This window comes from Chaetodon trifascialis, chromosome 11 (genome assembly GCF_039877785.1).
Source record: "Chaetodon trifascialis isolate fChaTrf1 chromosome 11, fChaTrf1.hap1, whole genome shotgun sequence".
Classification (NCBI taxonomy): Eukaryota; Metazoa; Chordata; class Actinopteri; order Chaetodontiformes; family Chaetodontidae; genus Chaetodon; species Chaetodon trifascialis.
Window position 1 is genome coordinate 28120026 of NC_092066.1, and position 19112 is coordinate 28139137.

A 19112-nucleotide genomic window follows, 5' to 3' on the forward strand; every position below is an offset into this window, starting at 1 on the left:
GCTTGCTCATAGGGGAATTGTTGGGTCTCTGTAGATAAAAGAGCTCGGCCTGTACCAGCTCTGTATGGTAAGTGTCCTGAGACAACTTCTGTTGTGATGTGGCGCTATACAAATAAAATTGAATTGAAGTGAATTGAATCCTTGCTTGTGGACAACTGAGCCATTCGAGGACGCCCCTTTTCAATCATGATATCATATCACCTGTTATCACCCATATACCTGTGGAATGTTCCAAACAGGTCTTCTCTGAGCATTCCACAACTTTCAGCTTGCTTGTATCAAATTCAGTATAAGCATATATTTACAATTTAATATCTTCTCTTTGTACTGTATTCAATTGAATGTAAATCAGAAAGGATTTGCAAAACAATGCATTCTGTTTTCAGCTACATTTTACACAGTGTCCAAACTTCTTTGAAATTGGGGGTTGTGTGTGTATATATAAATAGTATACATACATATACAGGGGTGGAAGAAGTATTCAAATCGTTTATTTTAGTAAAAGTACTAATGCCACTCTTGTAACAGTGATGACAACTGCTGGCCATCTGGTCTATCCAAGCTTCCCATCCCGTCAGAATAGAAAAATTATAATCATGAAAAGGAAAAACAGCAAATCCTCATATTAGTGAAGCTGGAACAATGAAATGTTAGAAATATATATCAATGTATTAAAATAGTTTCCAATTATTTTCCTGTCAACTGACTAATACACTGATGGTTTCAGGTTTGTAAACTGTAGTTAGATTGATCGATGATCTTTATAATCATTTGTAAAGTAACTGCCAACTAAAGCTGTAAGGTCAGCACTGTCAAGACTGCATGCTGTCGGTCAGTGGTACAAATTTGCATGTCAAAGTTCATCATTGTTGAACTTACCTCATACTTGCAAGTGAATCCACTGATCACAGAAAATCTACTGAAACCATTTAATTTTGCTGCAAAATGCTGCTGTGGCTGAGCCTTAAATGCTAGTTATATGCTATATTATGAGAAATTCTATTAATTTGCTCGAGAGTGGGTCAAATGCAGTTTTCAGATCAGACTTTCACACCTCTGCATGTGAACTCTGCTTTAACACCACAACTTTGACTCATTAGACCTACAGTAATACAATACCTGTAGGCCCAAATCATTGTCTTCCAGTTACGATAACACAGCACCAATCATGGCATCACACTCAGTTGCCACAGTGCATTCAAGCTGTCATTTCAACTGTTAGAAGCGTCACTTCCCCCTACTATAGGTACAATATTCAGGATGTTCCCTTACAGCCACACAACTGTGCTGATTACAGGCATTCCATTCTACATCATTGCTTATAGCCCTGACTATATTCCATAGTGGCAAGAAATTCTAGCTATTCCTCTGCAGACAGTGCACAGCACTAAATGGAAACGTGATGTGATGTGTGATGGAATGAAGAAGACACATGTCAGTTGTATTTCTGGTGATCAGTGGGATCCTATAAATGAATGGGAAAGGAGCTTTTCAGCAAGTTATAATCTAAAAACGCACTGTAAATGCCATACTGCAGCCCTGTTAGGACTTTCATACAAATTTTCCAAACTTAGAAAACAAAACTAGTGAATATCTGTATGTTAAACTAGGCAGCGCAATCAAAACAAAAATAAATTATGCTAAATTCAACTATCAGGGTGGAAACATTTAAGACAACGCTTCTTCTTCTCTTTACATAAACTTCAAGAGGAGTTCAAAAATTCCCATGCCAGCCTTTCATCCAAACATATAAATATATTCAACATAGCATCATGTGCGTTAGAGGTGGCTCATTTCAAATGGCAAATACTTGATTTTGAAACCACAATTCAAGCAGCAGCAGCAGCAAAAATGTTCTTCAGAACAGAAATCATTGATCGTAATAAAACTACTAATTTCAAAGTCTCATCTATTGAAAAATTCAGTTACCATACCCAAAATATGTGTATATGTATATGCGCAAACACACACACACACACACACACACACACACACACACACACACACACACAGCATCATTTATTATTATTATTATTATTATTATTATTATTATTAATAATAATAATAATAATAATTGTTATTATTATTATTACATAGGATTCTTTGAATGGCCTGTAAAATAACAGATCTTGTTAGTTAGATTATTTAATACTACTTGAGACAAAGTCTCAAATTCTGAAACTGTGTGATGGCTGACAACATCATTATCATCAACTCAACATCAATAAATAGTATTTTGTTAACAGATGAGTAATTTACTGGTAGCAAAATACAGAAATATGTAAACTATAATGGTATAATAAAAAATAAATAAATAAATAACAAGCCCCACCTTTCCCAAAATGGCCAGAAAGTCAAGTAGTAGAAAAATGGATCGTGTTTTGCTCATGCATAACTGCAAACCTGCGATCACTCACTTGATTTCTCTTCATATGACAGCTCCAAACAGAGTTATGTCCGTATCTATGGTTCTGTGACTTCTGGATAATTACTGGAGATGTTATGTAATAACTGGATTTCTAACTTTTGTGGTAATCAGTAAAATGAAACAGAACTGTTGACACCACTGAGAGATGATCAAAATCAAAATCACCCTAACCCTAACCCTGACCCTGCTGCAAGTGAAGTAAACATATTAGTAGACTAGCAGTGGTATACATGCTAAGCCAGTCATCAGTCAGTTTACACTTTTTGACATTGACAAAATCAGGCAGTGTATCTAAATGTATTAAATTGGGCTTAGCGTCATCTATCAATAAAAAAAAAATCATCCATACACACTGGTAGTATCAGTGAAGGCTGATACATAAAAGCTCCAAAATGACAGCACAGAAGCATACTCTTCCTTAACAGATTGAAAAAAGGAAATGCTGTATGTAATAATACCAAACCAAAAACCCAACAAACCTTTGAAAATGAAGTTGAGGTTAAGTTTTCCAAATGTAACTTTCTCATTTCATTTTGGAATAAAACCAATGGTCTACTTTGCATCTGATGTGGTCAGCTATATAAAACAGCAGGAGCTGAGACCCACAGAAACAGATATGAAAAGATCAATAGTCAGACTGATATAAATAGAGCAACTCTCCCAGGACATGGCAGAGGGAAAATCAGCCGAGTGCTTCACATTCCTGCCTGGGCCCTTCTGACCCACCACCATGTCACTCTGTAAAATGGTAAGGCACCTGTTGGCTTCCATCAGCTCAAAGTGCATCTCCGAACATTTTCAGTCCACCACCCGCCCAACCAACCACCCCCCAACCTAACATACACACACACACACACACACACACACACACACGCACACACACACACACACACACACACACACACACACACACACACACACACACACACACACACACACACACAGCAGAAACAGACGCGTGTAAAACACACTAAGATATGTACAAGCTTAGTTTCCATCCAAATAGGTTTGAGTGGATTTATGTAAGAAAGAAGTGGAACAGAAGTAAAATTTTACATAATGTCCTCCACAACTACTAAAGAATATTGTTTCTTAGTCAACTTGTTATTCTATGGCTGCGGGAAAGGCATTGATTGATAAAATAAAGGCTTGGTATGACTGACCTGGTGACATAATTCAATCTAAGTGCACAATGTGCTCTAAATATTGTAAATAGCCTGATGGTATTTAAATTTCATGGGAGCATGGCATATTGAGCTGAACAGCAATAGTTTAATTTAGTCATTATTCAACACTCTGTTCCTCTGGTGGATCTGGTGTTGTTTCGGAAACAAATTCTCAGTCTCAGCTGGAAGACGCACAAGTTTTTTATTGCAGCATTTCAAAACTTTCAAATTTGCTGAACAGTTGGATGGAAATGGAGCTACAAACAGACAAGCACACACATAACAGGCATTTATAGGCAGTATAGATGCCAGGTCTCACACTCGCTCACACTCATTCTACTCTCCAGGCCTCCAGTTATTTCTAGCCCTGACAGACAGGCTCAGGGGCCCTATTCCAACCATCGTCTGCTTGCTTCAGCTGTCACTGCACTCTGAGTGGTGTCAGAAATCATCGCTAGTCGAATCAAGTTGGACTTGGGGTTTGGGGGGTTATGGTGGAGGTTTCATCTTTCTCTGCTTTTTTTCCCCTCTCCTCCATATGTTTTTTCCTCCACTTCCTCTCCTCCTCCTCCTTCATTCGTCAATTTCCAGTCCTCCATTTTGCCTGTCTTTGCCCTTTTGACTGGCGCCACTTTTAAAAAGGCCCCTTTGGCTGATGGAGAGTTGGCCACTTGGGCGTGTAGTTTGGATGAGTCCACTGCAGGGTAAGAAAAGTTGGTGATTAGGGATAGAATGACATGATGCCAAATGACATTCAGGGTCTGTGTTTGCTGCCATATTACAATGATGCATATATTAAAGTAACCTATTTGAAAACAGAAACATAAATCCTTAGATACAAAAGCTGGATTTTAAATAAATAACTATTTAGCAGTTTCATGGGTGATAGATGGGCTGTGTAACACCTCAAAAACTAACGATGAAAGTGTAACTAAAAAGATATGATGTAAAATTATTATCAGTTTTTAAATAAGCTGAAAAAGCCTACTCTTGATCCAGGGGTTTTAGCCAACTATAGACCGATATCCAACCTTCCCTTTCTCTCAAAAACTCTTGAGAAAGCAGTTGCCAATCAGCTGTGCGACTTTCTAAACAATAATAGTTTATTGGAGGATTTCCAGTCAGGATTTAGAGTGCATCATAGCACAGAGACAGCACTGGTTAAAGTTACAAATGACCTTCTAATTGCATCTGATAAAGGATTTGTTTCTGTACTGGTCTTATTGGATCTTAGTGCTGCATTTGACACCATTGACCATGGCATCCTATTGCAGACACTGGAACACTTCATTGGCATTAAGGGAACTGCGCTAAGCTGGTTTAAATCCTACCTGTCAGATCGCTCTCAGTTTGTACGCGTTAATGATGACTCCTCTGTGCTCACTAAAGTCAGCTATGGAGTTCCGCAGGGTTCTGTGCTTGGACCAATTCTATTCACCTTATATATGCTTCCTTTAGGTAAGATTATCAGGAAGCACTCAATAAATTTTCATTGCTATGCAGATGATACCCAGCTATATTTATCAATGAAGCCGGAAGAAACCAGTCAGTTAACTAGACTACAAGCATGTCTTCATGACATAAAGACCTGGATCACCTGCAATTTTCTGATGCTAAACTCGGACAAAACTGAAGTTATAGTAGTAGGCCCTAAACATCTTAGAAAGTCACTTTCTGATGACATAGCAGCTATGGATGGCATTGCGCTGGCCTCCAGCACCACTGTAAAGAATCTGGGAGTCATCTTTGACCAAGACATGTCCTTTCACTCCCATGTAAAACAAATTTCAAGGACTGCCTTTTTTCACCTACGTAATATCGCAAAAATCAGGCAGAAAAACTAGTCCATGCATTCGTAACTTCCAGGCTGGATTATTGCAATTCCGTACTATCAGGCTGCCCAAATTCGTTGCTGAATATTCTCCAGTTGCTCCAGAACGCAGCAACACGTGTTCTGACAAAAACCAGGAAGAGAGATCATATTTCTCCAATACTCGCCACTTTGCACTGGCTCCCTGTAAAGTTTAGAATAGAGTTTAAAATTCTCCTCCTTACTTACAAAGCCATAAATGGCCAGGCACCTTCTTATCTTAAAGAGCTCATAGTACCTTATTGCCCTACTCGAACACTGCGTTCCCAGAATGCAGGTCTACTTATGGTTCCTAAAGTCTCAAAAAGCAGAACAGGAGTCAGAGCATTTAGCTATCAAGCTCCTCTCCTGTGGAACCATCTTCCAGTCTTTGTCCGGGAGGCAGACACTCTCTCTACATTTAAGAGTAGGCTTAAAACTTTCCTTTTTGATAAAGCTTATAGTTAAAGCTGGCTCAGACTTGTCCTGGACCAGCCCCTAGTTATGCTGCTATAGGATTAGACTGTCGGGGGACATCCAAAGATACACCGAGCTCCTCTGTCTTTCTCTCCCTCTCCATCCGCACGCTCTCATGTCCTACCACGGCGTGTTACTAACTTAGCTCCTTCCCCGGAGTCTCTGTGCTTTGTCGTCTTGCAGGTTCCCATGGACAGTGACTGAATCTGGATTGTGGATTTCAGCTGTGTCTCCTGCCTTGGCCCTGCCTGCATGTCTGTCTCTCTGTCTCTCTGTCTCTCTCTCTGACTGCATGTCTGTCTGTCTGTCTGTCTGTCTGTCTGTCTGTCTGTCTGTCTGTCTGTCTGTCTGTCTGTCTGTCTCACTCTCCCTCTCTTGCTCTTCCTCTCTCACCCAACCGGTCGAGGCAGATGGCCGCCCACCCAGAGTCTGGTTCTGCTCGAGGTTTCTGCCTGTTAAAAGGAAGTTTTTCCTCGCCACTGTCGCCAAGTGCTTGCTCATGGGGGAATTGTTGGTTTCTTTGTAGATAAAAGAGCTTGGTCTGTACCAGCTCTATATGGAAAGTGTCCTGAGACAACTTCTGTTGTGATTTGGTGCTATACAAATAAAATTGAATTGAATTGAAATATTGCTCTACAGTCTCACAGTGGCCAGGGCCTTTATTTACATCAAATGCAGAATTGGGCCTTTCTTTGAAACAGGCTTGTGTTAAAGGCGGGCCTATATTTCAAATTTACTCCGTTATAGAGTCCCTGATGTGTTTGCTAAATCCTTTCCCAAAACAGCAATTGTCCAATCATGCCTTTGGATTTCTCCATATGCCAAAGTGATAAGCATATGGCTATAACAAGAGAAATACCCCGCTTTTAGAAAGTTTGCAAGATGGTGTCTTCTTCTATCCCTTCCAAAGCCCAAAATAATAAAGCAAAAACATGAGGACTAAATGAAACATGACCTTTTATTTATGCAAATAAAAGTTTGTAATTAATCACTTTATTCTTTTAGTGCGTGTATGCAGGTTTGAGTGGGGGCTGAGGGGGGGGGGGCTGTCTTGTCTTAGACACAGGCAAGGGGGGCTTCAAGGAAAAAAGGTTGATGAGGTTTTCGAAAGCTTTGTACTGTTCTTGCTCTCCTGCTCTCCTGTCCTGATATTTTAACGCTTTCCAAAGATATATTTTTTTTAAATAATGGTTAGAGCTTACCGTTTTCCTTATCATATTCACAACAGAATAACTAGCTTTACACCGCAATGCAAGAGCACTGCTGTTTATCAGTTTCCATGTGTTATGTATCACCAACTGGTGAAGATGATCAAATCAAATCAAATCAAACTTCATTTATATGGCACTTGTCATACTTAAAAGCAACACAAAGTGCCTCACAGAGGCTAAAAACTGCAAAAAGGAAAAAGAAAAAGAAAACCCAGCCCTCCCGCCCCCATAAATACATGGAGACATATATAGACATATAGAGAGTCAGAGACACGCACGTACGCACACACACACCTGCGCATCCATATGGACAAGGCAGGGAATAAGCCACCTTAGGGGGCCATCCACACTGAGAGGGCCCGCGGCCAATGACTAGGGAGCACCACCCGAGACCACCCCGACCCAGGCAGACAGGAGGCCCCACAACGAGGTGCAGAGGCCTCCAGCCATCCAGGCCAGAGCCGTCCCCTCGGCAGCGCCCCCATCAGTAGACCAAGAGCAACTCCCAGTGTGGGGGGCCCCCATGAGGAAACACCGCAGCTAAAAACCAAGGAACTAAGACATAAACATTGAATGAAATAAAATGAATAAATGAAATAAATAGTAAATAAACATGTCATTAAAACATGCAACTAAAATAAGATACAAATAAAGATTAAATATGATAAGAAGCCTATAAGAAGCCTGATTAAAGGAATAAGATAAATCAAACAAATCAATTGAAAGCCTGATTAAAAAGGTGGGTCTTGAGCCTCTTTTTAAAAACATCAACAGTCTCTGCAGCCCTGAGGCTCTCCTGCAGGCTGTTCCACAATCGGGGGCCATAATAATTAAAAGCCGCCTCCCCATGTGCTTTAGTTCTTACTTTTAGTATGGTTAAGAGGCCAGTGCCGGAGGACCTCAGGGTCCACGAGGGTTGATAGGGTAAAAGTAGGTCAGATAAATAAGAAGGCCCGAGACCATTAAGACATTTGAGAACTAATAAAACTAATAAACTAACTAATAAAAGAACCTTAAAATCTATCCTGAAATGCACAGGGAGCCAATGCAGCGATTTTAAAACTGGTGTACTGTGCTCCCGCCCTCTGGTGCGGCTGAATTCTGTAGTAATTGAAAATTTGAGATACTCTTTTTGGGAAGACCAGAGAGCAGGGCATTACAATAATCTAAGCGACAGGAGATAAAAGCATGCATCAGCACCTCCGTGCTGGCCTGAGAGAGAAACGGGCGGACCCTGAGTATAATCTTAAGATGGTTAAAAACCTATCTTTGTTATGTTTTTGATATGTGGAATAAAAGTAAGCTCAGAGTCAAAAATCACGCCCAGATTTTTTACAGAATGTGTTGGTTTCAGATATTTTAGTTTTGGATTTCCAGTCAGGATTTAGAGTGCATCATAGCACAGAGACAGCACTGGTTAAAGTTACAAATGACCTTCTAATTGCATCTGATAAAGGATTTGTCTCTGTACTAGTCTTACTGGATCTTAGTGCTGCATTTGACACCATTGACCATGGCATCCTATTGCAGACACTGGAACATTTCATTGGCATTAAGGGAACTGCGCTAAGCTGGTTTAAATCCTACTTGTCAGATCGCTCTCAGTTTGTACGTGTTAATGACGACTCCTCTGTGCTCACTAAAGTCAGCTATGGAGTTCCGCAGGGTTCTGTGCTTGGACCAATTCTATTCACCTTATATATGCTTCCTTTAGGTAAGATTATCAGGAAGCACTCAATAAATTTTCATTGCTATGCAGATGATACCCAGCTATATTCATCAATGAAACCGGAAGAAACCAGTCAGTTAACTAGACTACAAGCATGTCTTCATGACATAAAGACCTGGATGACCTGCAATTTTCTGATGCTAAACTCGGACAAAACTGAAGTTATAGTAGTAGGCCCTAAACATCTTAGAAAGTCACTTTCTGATGACATAGCAGCTATGGATGGCATTGCGCTGGCCTCCAGCACCACTGTAAAGAATCTGGGAGTTATCTTTGACCAAGACATGTCCTTTCACTCCCATGTAAAACAAATTTCAAGGACTGCCTTTTTTCACCTACGTAATATCGCAAAAATCAGGCATATTTTATCTCAAAATGATGCAGAAAAACTAGTTCATGCATTTGTAACTTCCAGGCTGGATTATTGCAATTCTTTACTATCAGGCTGCCCAAATTCGTTGCTGAATATTCTCCAGTTGCTCCAGAACACTGCAGCACGTGTTCTGACAAAAACCAGGAAGCGAGATCATATTTCTCCAATACTCGCCACTTTGCACTGGCTCCCTGTAAAGTTTAGAATAGAGTTTAAAATTCTCCTCCTTACTTACAAAGCCATAAATGGCCAGGCACCTTCTTATCTTAAAGAGCTCATAGTACCTTATTGCCCTACTCGAACACTGCGTTCCCAGAATGCAGGTCTACTTATGGTTCCTAAAGTCTCAAAAAGCAGAACAGGAGTCAGAGCATTTAGCTATCAAGCTCCTCTCCTGTGGAACCATCTTCCAGTCTTTGTCCGGGAGGCAGACACTGTCTCTACATTTAAGAGTAGGCTTAAAACTTTCCTTTTTGATAAAGCTTATAGTTAGGGCTGGCTCAGGCTTGTCCTGGACCAGCCCCTAGTTATGCTGCTATAGGATTAGACTGTCGGGGGACATCCAAAGATACACCGAGCTCCTCTGTTCTTCTGTCCCTCTCCATCCACACGCTCTCATGTCCTACCACGGCGTGTTACTAACTTAGCTCCTTCCCCGGAGTCTCTGTGCTTTGTTGTCTTGCAGGTTCCCATGGACAGTGGCTGAATCTGGATTGTGGATTTCAGCTGCATCTCCTGCCTTGGCCCTGCCTGACATCCACTGCAACTGCTACTGCTGTTATTACATCCACTGTCACTGTTACTGTGACTGCATGTGTGTCTCTCTGTCTCTGTCTGTCTCTCTCTCTCTCTCTCTGACTGCATTTCTGTCTGTCTGTCTGTCTGTCTCACTCTCCCTCTTTTGCTCTTCCTCTCTCACCCAACCGGTCGAGGCAGATGGCCGCCCACCCAGAGTCTGGTTCTGCTCGAGGTTTCTGCCTGTTAAAAGGAAGTTTTTCCTCGCCACTGTCGCCAAGTGCTTGCTCATGGGGGAATTGTTGGTTTCTTTGTAGATAAAAGAGCTTGGTCTGTACCAGCTCTATATGGAAAGTGTCCTGAGACAACTTCTGTTGTGATTTGGCGCTATACAAATAAAATTGAATTGAATTGAATTGAATTGAATTGAATTTTGGTAAAAGTTTCTCTCTCTGGCCTTCAGGACCAACGGCTAAGACCTCTGTTTTGTCCTGATTGAGCTGAAAGAAATTTTCTGCCATCTATGACTTAACTTGCAGTTAAAAATTGACCCCTGGGAAACCCCACACTTGATCTCATGGGCACCTGAGGAACATGCATCCCAACTTACAAAGAAGTGTCGGTCAGTGAGGTATGAGACGAACCAGTTAAAAGCAGTACCTGAGAGACCGACCAGGTGCCTCAGTCTGTTTAATAAAATGTGATGGTCTACTGTATTGAAGGCGGCGGTTAGATCCAGTAGTACCAATACTGTGAGCTTGTGTTTATCGAAGTTGCACCTGATATCATTTAAAGTCTTTAATAGGGCTGTCTTGGTACTGTGGTTCATCCTGAAACCAGACTGATACCTTTCTAAAATGTTCTTCTTGTTTAAAAAATTGTTAACTTGATTAAAAACCAGTTTTTCTAAAATTTTACTTAAAAAAGGTAAGTTGGATACAGGTCGGTAATTATTAAAAATATTCGGGTCTAAATTGCTCTTCTTCAGAAGGGGCTTCACCACCGCCATTTTAAAGGAGGCGGGGAAGACACCCGTCTGAAGAGAGCAATTCACCATGTATAACAGCTGTTCCTCAAAGAATCCAGTGTTTTAAAAAACGGTGTGGGAATTGGATCTAAAAAGGCAGGTTGTAGGGTTTACCTGGGAGAAAACTCGACCAAGTGTCCTTGCATCAACCAGGGCAAAACTCTCCAGTGTTTCCTCAGGTAATACCTGTGATCCAGACGTATTGGTAGTTAAAACCTGTTGAGATAAAAGACTGGATCTGATGTTATCAATTTTGCGCCTGAAGTGGTCTGCAAAGTCTTCACACAGGGTATTTGTTATTGTCTTATGAGATCTGTTAAAATTACTGTTTATTAAAAGATCAATTGTGGAGAAGAGAAATTTGGGATTATTTTTGTGTTCAGAGATTAGTTTTGCCGGCTGCATGGTGGCACAGCAGGTAGTGTGCGTGCCTCACAGCAACAAGGTTGCCGGTTCAATTCCCGGGTCGGGCCTTTCTGTGTGAAGTTTGTATGTTCTTCCTGTGCTTGCGTGGGTTTTCTCCGGGCACTCCAGCCTCCTCCCACAGACCAAAAACATGCTCATTAGGTTAATTGGTGACTGTAAAATTGCCCTAGGTGTGAGTGTGCATGTGAATGGTTGTGTGTTTGCGCCCTGCGAGCGACTGGCGACCGGTCCAGGGTGTACCCTGCCTCTCGCCCCTTGACGGTTGGGATAGGCTCCAGCATCCCCCCGCAACCCCGAAAGGGATACACGGTATAGAAAATGGATGGATGGATGGATGGATGGATGGATGGATGGAGATTAGTTGTAAGTTGTAAGTGAGAAATTCTTGCCTGTTTATTAGTGTTATTGTAAGTTTCGAGGTGATGGCATAAAATTTCATAATGGACTGTTAGTTTTGATTTTCTCCATTTCCTGTCAGCACTCCTGCAGTTTCTTTTGAGTTGCTTGATTTCTTCATTTTTCCACGGAAGTGTAGGCTTTTTTCTTAATTGTTTTTGTTAAAAGAGGAGCCACTGAGTCCAGCGTTGACTTCAGATTACTGTTAAAATTGTCAACGATAAAATCACAGGGTGCTGGTAAAATCTCTGCAGGAGTGCTCTGTAAAATCTGGATAAAATTTGCAGACACTTCAGGAGTTAGGTAGCGTTTCCTCACTGTTCTAACTGGTGTCTCCCGCTGATTAAAACTGGCGATGTTAAAAAACACACATAAGTGATCGGACACAGCCAGATCCACAACAGACACACCCACGGACAGGCCATAAGTTATGACCAAGTCCACGGTGTGCCCCCTGTTGTGGGTTGGCTGCATAATGTGCTGTTTAAAATCCATACAGTTTAAGAGGTTTAAAAATTCTCTGGATACTGTGTCCGAGTTGTTGTCAATGTGTAGATTAAAATCAGCAGCTATTGAAATCCTGTTGTAGGTGGTGTGAATGATTGATAAGAATTCGGAGAATTCGCTGATAAAAGAGGATGAATATGTTATGTTAAGATGACTTGTTACCTTTTCTCACACTTTTAGCACAATATCATGCATATAGCCGTCAAGTGCCTATTTGAGAACCTTTGATGGGGTTCTTGTTTTCAAACAAATCAGGTGGAAACACTGGAACCTTAACCAGAGATGAAGTTTTCAACTACATCATGGCACTAATTTTAAATTATAATAGTGTATGTGTCAATGGAAATTAGAAAGCTTGACACATATAGGAACTAAGGGGGGGGCAGGCTTGGCGAATGGTGAAATAATATAACAGAAAACTGACAGTCAAAGATACAGGCTCAGTGAAAGCAACTGTAGGCCAACAGATAATGCTTTTTGAGAAATTGAAGTTACAAAGAGGTAAAAGTGTTTTGATATTTAGGTAATTGTATTGTATTGAGTTTCCATGAGAACACTGCACTCACAGCAAAGGCAGTTGTTCCAAGATCTGTTCTATTTCAGGTCTCCGAGAGCATCAACAGATCACTGGAGCCAGATCAATGTGTGCCAGAGCAGCAGGAATTATAAACATAGCAATTTACCAACAAGGGCTTTGTAGATAACTAAAAAACAGTTGTCATTATGTCACTGAAGTGGGGGGCCTTGGGGTATCACAAGCATGTTGATATTATCATAATCCAGAACTGAAAGGAGAGTTGTTTCAACTATCCTCTTTCAACAGATCAGCTGCTTCTCTTCTCTGTTTGTTCCTAATATAGCAAGTTAAGCTTCAGCTGTATATTTCACTGTTACAGGATATTTTAGAATATTTTAGGAGCTTCCCTTCATTCTGATGTGCTCCTGTATTAATTTGCTGTTGACACGTCTCTAAAAGAAATACTGTTTTTATTCACAGATTTCCTGTTTTTTCTATTTTGCCATTTTTTGATTGCTATTAAGATACTTTATCATCAGTGAAACATTTATCAATATTTAGAGTGAAAATTTAAATAATATCAACAAATCAGGCTAGTCCCTTGCTTCAACACAGGTCTCATAAGAAAGTTTTTTTGTACAAGTTATATTAAATAAACTTTTCTTTTATTACTAATTCAGTGTAAATATATGAGTGGCAAGGTTAAATTATTTCATAATCACTGTCAGAAAGTTATTTTATTAAGTTATTTACAACCCTGATTCCAAAAAAAAGTTGTGTAAAACATAAATAAAAACCGAATGCAACTATTTGCAGATTAACTGTGTTTACCAAAAACGGATTTATAAAGTGTTCCTGAGCCCATGTTTCACAAAGTGGGGCACCTTGCCCCATCCTTGCTTGTGAATGAGTGAGCCTTTTGAGATGCCCCTTTCATACCAAGCATTCCACAGCTTTCCCAGTCTTTTGTTTTGTTTTGTTTTGTTTTGTTTTGTTTTGTTTTGTTTTGTTTTGTTTTGTTTTGTTTTGTTTTGGTCAATCATTGAAACGTGTTGCAGAATAAGCATATATTTACAAATACCAATGAATTTGATGAGGTAACACATTAAATATACTATCTTTGTACTGTTTTCATTTGAGTATATGTCAAAATGATTGCAAATTATTACATTCTGTTTATGTTTTACATAGCATCCCAACTTTTTTAGAATCAGGATTGTAGAAACAATGTTTGATTATTCGCATATACAGGTGCAGCTCAAAAAATTTGAATATCATGAAAAAGTTCAATATTTCTTTGTCAGTTATTTCAGAAAGTGATTTTTTTTTTTTTAATTTTGATGATTATGGCTTACAGCTAATGAAAACCCAAAATTCAATATCTCAGAAAATTTGAATATTACATAAGATCAATAAAAAAGGATTTTTAAAACAGAACTGTCAGCTTTCTGAAAAGTATGATCATTTCTATGCACTCTCAATACTTGGTTGGGGCTCCTTTTGAATGAATTACTGCATTAATGCGGCATGGCATGGAGGCGATCAGCCTGTGGCACTGCTGAGGTATAATGGAAGCCCAGGTTGCTTTGATAACGGCCTTCAGCTCATCTTCATTGTTGGGCCTGGTGTCTCTCATCTTCCTATTGACAATACCTCATAGATTCTCTATGGGGTTCAGGTCAGGCGAGTTTGCTGGCCAATGAAGCACAGTAATATCATGGCCATTGAACCAGCTTTTGGTACTTTTGGTAGTGTGGTTAGTTCCAAGACCTGCTGGAAAATGAAACCAGCATCTCCATAAAGGTTGTCAGCAGAAGGAAGCATGAAGTGCTCTAAAATTTCCTGGTAGATGGCTCCCCTGACTTTGGACTTCAGAAAACACAGTGGACCAACACCAGCAGATGACATGGCACCCCAAATCATCACTGCCTGTGGAAACTTAACACTGGACTTCAAGCAACTTGGATTCTGTGCCTCTCCACTCTTGACTCTTGGACCTTGAATTCCAAATGAAAATGCAAAATTTAGTTTAATCTGAAAAGAAGACTTTGGACCACTGAGCAACTGTGCAGTTCTTTTTCTCCTTGGCCCAGGTAAGACGCTTCTGACATTGTCTCTGGTTCAGGAGTGGCCACACTTTTTCCTGCCACTCAACTTTCTTTTAATATGCTTGCATGCAGCACAACCAGCTTCTTTAGCAATGAACTTTTGTGGCTTACCCTCTTTGTGGAGGGTGTCAATGACTGTCGTCTGGACATCTGTACTCAGCAGTCTTCCGCATGATTGTGTAGCCTACTGACCCAGACTGAGAGGCGATTTAAAGGCTCAGGAAACCTTTGGAAGTGTTTTAATTATTTGAGAGTGACATCATGAGTTTTTCGCAATATTCTAATTTTCTGAGACACTGAATTTTGGGTTTTCATTAGATATAAGCCATAACAATCAAAATTACAAGAAATAAAGGCTTGCAATATTTCACTATAATGAATCAATATAAGTTTCACTTTCTAAAATGACTGACAAAAAATATTGAACTTTTTCACAATATTCTACTTTTTTGAGCTGCACTTGTAGTTCCCAGCATGTACTGCAGTAAGGTCAATATTCTCCAGAAACCCTTCCTTTTATAACATGAAGAAAGTTACATGATGGAAGCTCTTTTACTACATATGTCTCTAAGGTGTCAGTGGTCCCGTTTTTGCTCTTTGATCCGGGAGGCAGACACTGTCTCTACATTTAAGAGTAGGCTTAAAACTTTCCTTTTTGATAAAGTTTATAGTTCGGGCTGGCTCAGGCTTGTCCTGGACCAGCCCCTAGTTATTCTGCTATAGGATTAGACTGTCGGGGGACCTCCAAAGATACACCAAGCTCCTCTGTCCTTCTCTCCCTCTCCATCTGCACGTTTTCATGCCCTACCACGGCATATGCTTTGTCGTCTCGCAGATTCCCGTGGATAGTAGCTGAATCTGGACTGTGGATTGCAGCTGCGTCTCCTGCCATGGCCCTGCCTGACATCCACTGCAACTGCAACTACTGTTATTACATCCACTGTCATTGTTACTGTGTCGTTGTTTCTGTCTGTCTCTCTCTATCTGTCTCTCTCTCTCTCTGACTGCATTTCTGTCTGTCTCTCTCTGTCTGTCTCACTCTCTCTCTCTTGCTCTCTCTCTCTCACCCAACCGGTCGAGGCAGATAGCTGCCCACCCAGAGCCTGGTTCTGCCTGAGGTTTCTGCCTGTTAAAAGATAGTTTTTCCTCGCCGCTGTTGCCAAGTGCTTGCTCATGAGAGAATTGTTGGGTCTCTGTAGATAAAAGAGCTCGGCCTGTACTAGCTCTATATGGAAAGTGTCATGAGACAACCTTTGTTATGATTTGGCGCTATACAAATTGAATTGAATTGAATTGAATTGTAATACAACTTGTTATTTGGCAGACGCTTTCACCCAAAGCGACGTACATATAAAATTGCATACAACATAAGCAAGGTTCTAAACAGGAGAGAACAACAAGAATAAGTGCCCTAACACAACTTTCTGGTCCAACTGGACATAGGTGCTACAAGAAAATGCTATGAAGTAGTGCACAAAGTGCAAAGAGTCGATTTTTTTTTTTTTTTAATTGAACAAGGTGTTCAGTAAAGAACTTGGTCTTTAGTCTTTTTCTAAAGATCGCAAGAATGAATGGAGTTTGGTAACTTGTTCCACCACATGGGAACCACAGAAGAAAAGAGTCAAGCTAGAGACTTAGGGGTTTTTGGAGATGGCAGCACCAAGGCGCCATTCCTGGGCAGAGCGTAGTGAGCGGGAGGGAGCATAAACCTGAATGAGGGAGTTCAGGTAGGTCAGAGCGGTTTTGGTGGGAACTTTGTATGCAAGCATCAAGGACTTAGACTTGATGCAGGCAGCAACTGGGAGCCAGTGAAGGGATATGAACAGCGGAGTGACACGTGCTTGTTTGGGCTGGGTAATACCAGGTAAGCCGCCGCATTCTGTGTCATCTCTAAAGGTTTAGAGCATGTTGGGAGCCCTGCCAGTAAGGAAGGGAACAATAGTTGAGGCGTGATAGTACCAGCGCATGTACTAGGAGTTGTGTTGTATGCTCAGACAGATAGGGTCTGATCTTCTTGACGTTGTACAGGGCGAATCAACATGACTGAGCGGCAGAGGCCACATGCTCTTTCAAAGTTAGCTGGTCACTGATCAAGACACCCAAGTTTCTGGCAGATTTTGCGAGAGTGAGCAGACCCAAATCAAGTTGGATACTGATCTGTTGTTGTATAGAGGGACCGGCTGGGATGACAAGGAGCTCAGTCTTTGACAGGTTAAGCTGAAGGTGACATTCCTCCATCCATGCCAAGATATCTGTGAGGCATGCCGATATGCGAGCTGAGACCTTGGGGTCATTTGGCGGGAACAAAAGGAAGAGCTGGGTATCATCAGCATATAAATGGCATGAGAGGCCATGTGAGTGGATGGCTTCACCAAGTGCGGTGGTGTATATTGAGAAGAGAAGGGGTCCAAGCACTGACCCTTGTGGTACCCCTGTGGACAAGCAGTGGGATTTGAACACTTCTCCCTTCCAAGATACTGTAAAGGATCTCCCTGAGAGGTAGGTCTCAAACCAGCGTAGAACAGATCCTGAGAAACCAAGCTCAGCGAGTGTGGAGAAGAGGATTTGGTGGTTAACAGTATCAAAGGCAGGCGATAAGTTGAGCAATAGTACAACTGAGGACTGTCCAGTAGCCCTAGCTGATCGTAGTGTTTCCACTACAGATAAGAGCGCAGTCTCCGTAGAGTGTCTGCGTTTGAAACCGGATTGGCTGGGGTTGTGCAGGTTGTTCTCATAAATGAATTCAGAGACCTGATTGAAGACTGTGCGCTCAAGAGTCTTGGAAAGGAAAGAGAGGAGTGAAACTGGCCTGTAATTTTCAACCTGAGCTGGGTCAAGTGTAGGTTTCTTTAGCAGTGGGGTTACTTGGGCTTGTTTAAAAGCAGTGGGGAACACACCCGTTGTAAGTGAGGAGTTGATCATGTGGGTGACAGCAGGGATAAGTGTGGGTGAGATGGCCCGCAGAAGGTTGGAGGCTACAGGGTCCAGTAGACAGGTAGTGAGGCGAGAGTCGAAAAGAAGGTTGTAGATTTGTTCCTCTGTGACATGGGAAAATGGTTGGATGCAAAATGCAAGTGCTTGGATAAATTTGGTTTTGTTTACAGGAAACTGGCAATTCCATAGGACAAAGAAAAAGCAATGTGAGAAGCTGAGGCTTTTCTGAGTTAGGACTGCGTCGCCTTTTATGGCTGATGCATTTTTTTCGTATGCCCCATAGGACTGGAATATATTGATAGCACATGGTGCGTGTGCGCAGAGAGGCAGCAGGAGTAGTGTAAGAGTAGTGGTGGTTACCTGTGTCCCCTGTGTCCCTGCTCAGTGGACTTTTGCAAGTAGACTCGGTCTTTACCCAAGCTAAAGCTTCAGCATAGACTGTGTGTTAAATACAGGAAGTGCTACAGCTTTGTTTTATTCTGTATAGCCCATAGAGGTTCATGAGAAGTAGAAGCAGAAGTAAAGTTCTCTGGTGGACATTTTAGCCCAAAGTTCCTCTTCCATGAGCTGCAAACCCATATTAAGATAAGACTTTATCTCACGCTGGGGAAATTCAATTGTTACAAAACAGAATAAAAAAGGAGAGGTTTTAGAACAAGTGAATAAATAAATACATATAAATATAAAAATCAATTACAGATAAAAAGATACAAAATAAAAATCAACTTAGAAGGATATGTACATTATATACAGAGCATGAAATAAATACTTCCAAAAATACAGTGTACTTCGGACATTGTACAGGGGTCAATTGATTAAAATATTTAATCACGAATGTCTCATGAATGTCATAGTTAACTCGCGATTAATCACAAATTGGATAGGCTTGCTTTGTGCAAATGTTTTTTATTAAAAACAACAACGTGTAGTGTTATATTTCACACTCACTTTGAACAGTCATTCACATTTGAATGAATCAAATCTCACACAATTTAACACTGTCAATAAACAGATGACAAAAAAATAAATACTTGGTTACAAAAAAGCCCCAGCAACAACCCTTTTTAAGGGATCAAAACAGGGTGATACAAGATAAAGTTACAAAGTGCACATCATTGTTAACTAGGACTCAGGCTACAGTGCAGTCAAACAATGGCTTAAACTTTCCTTTCTTAAGTTTCCTTTGAACATACAAGCAGTCAGACTATAATGCTCTTCTGTTTATTCAC

At 40.8% G+C, this 19112-nt stretch overlaps 1 protein-coding gene across 1 annotated transcript in view; it reads right to left on the minus strand.

Annotated features, from left to right (window-relative positions):
* Positions 1–4131: 4131 nt before the first annotated feature.
* LOC139339311 (junctophilin-1-like) overlaps positions 4132–19112 on the minus strand; it is a 91307-nt gene continuing 76326 nt past the window's right edge. The window contains exon 7 of the mRNA XM_070974867.1: positions 4132–4291. The gene's annotated coding sequence lies outside the window, so the exon portion shown is untranslated. The remainder of the gene's footprint in view (positions 4292–19112) is intronic.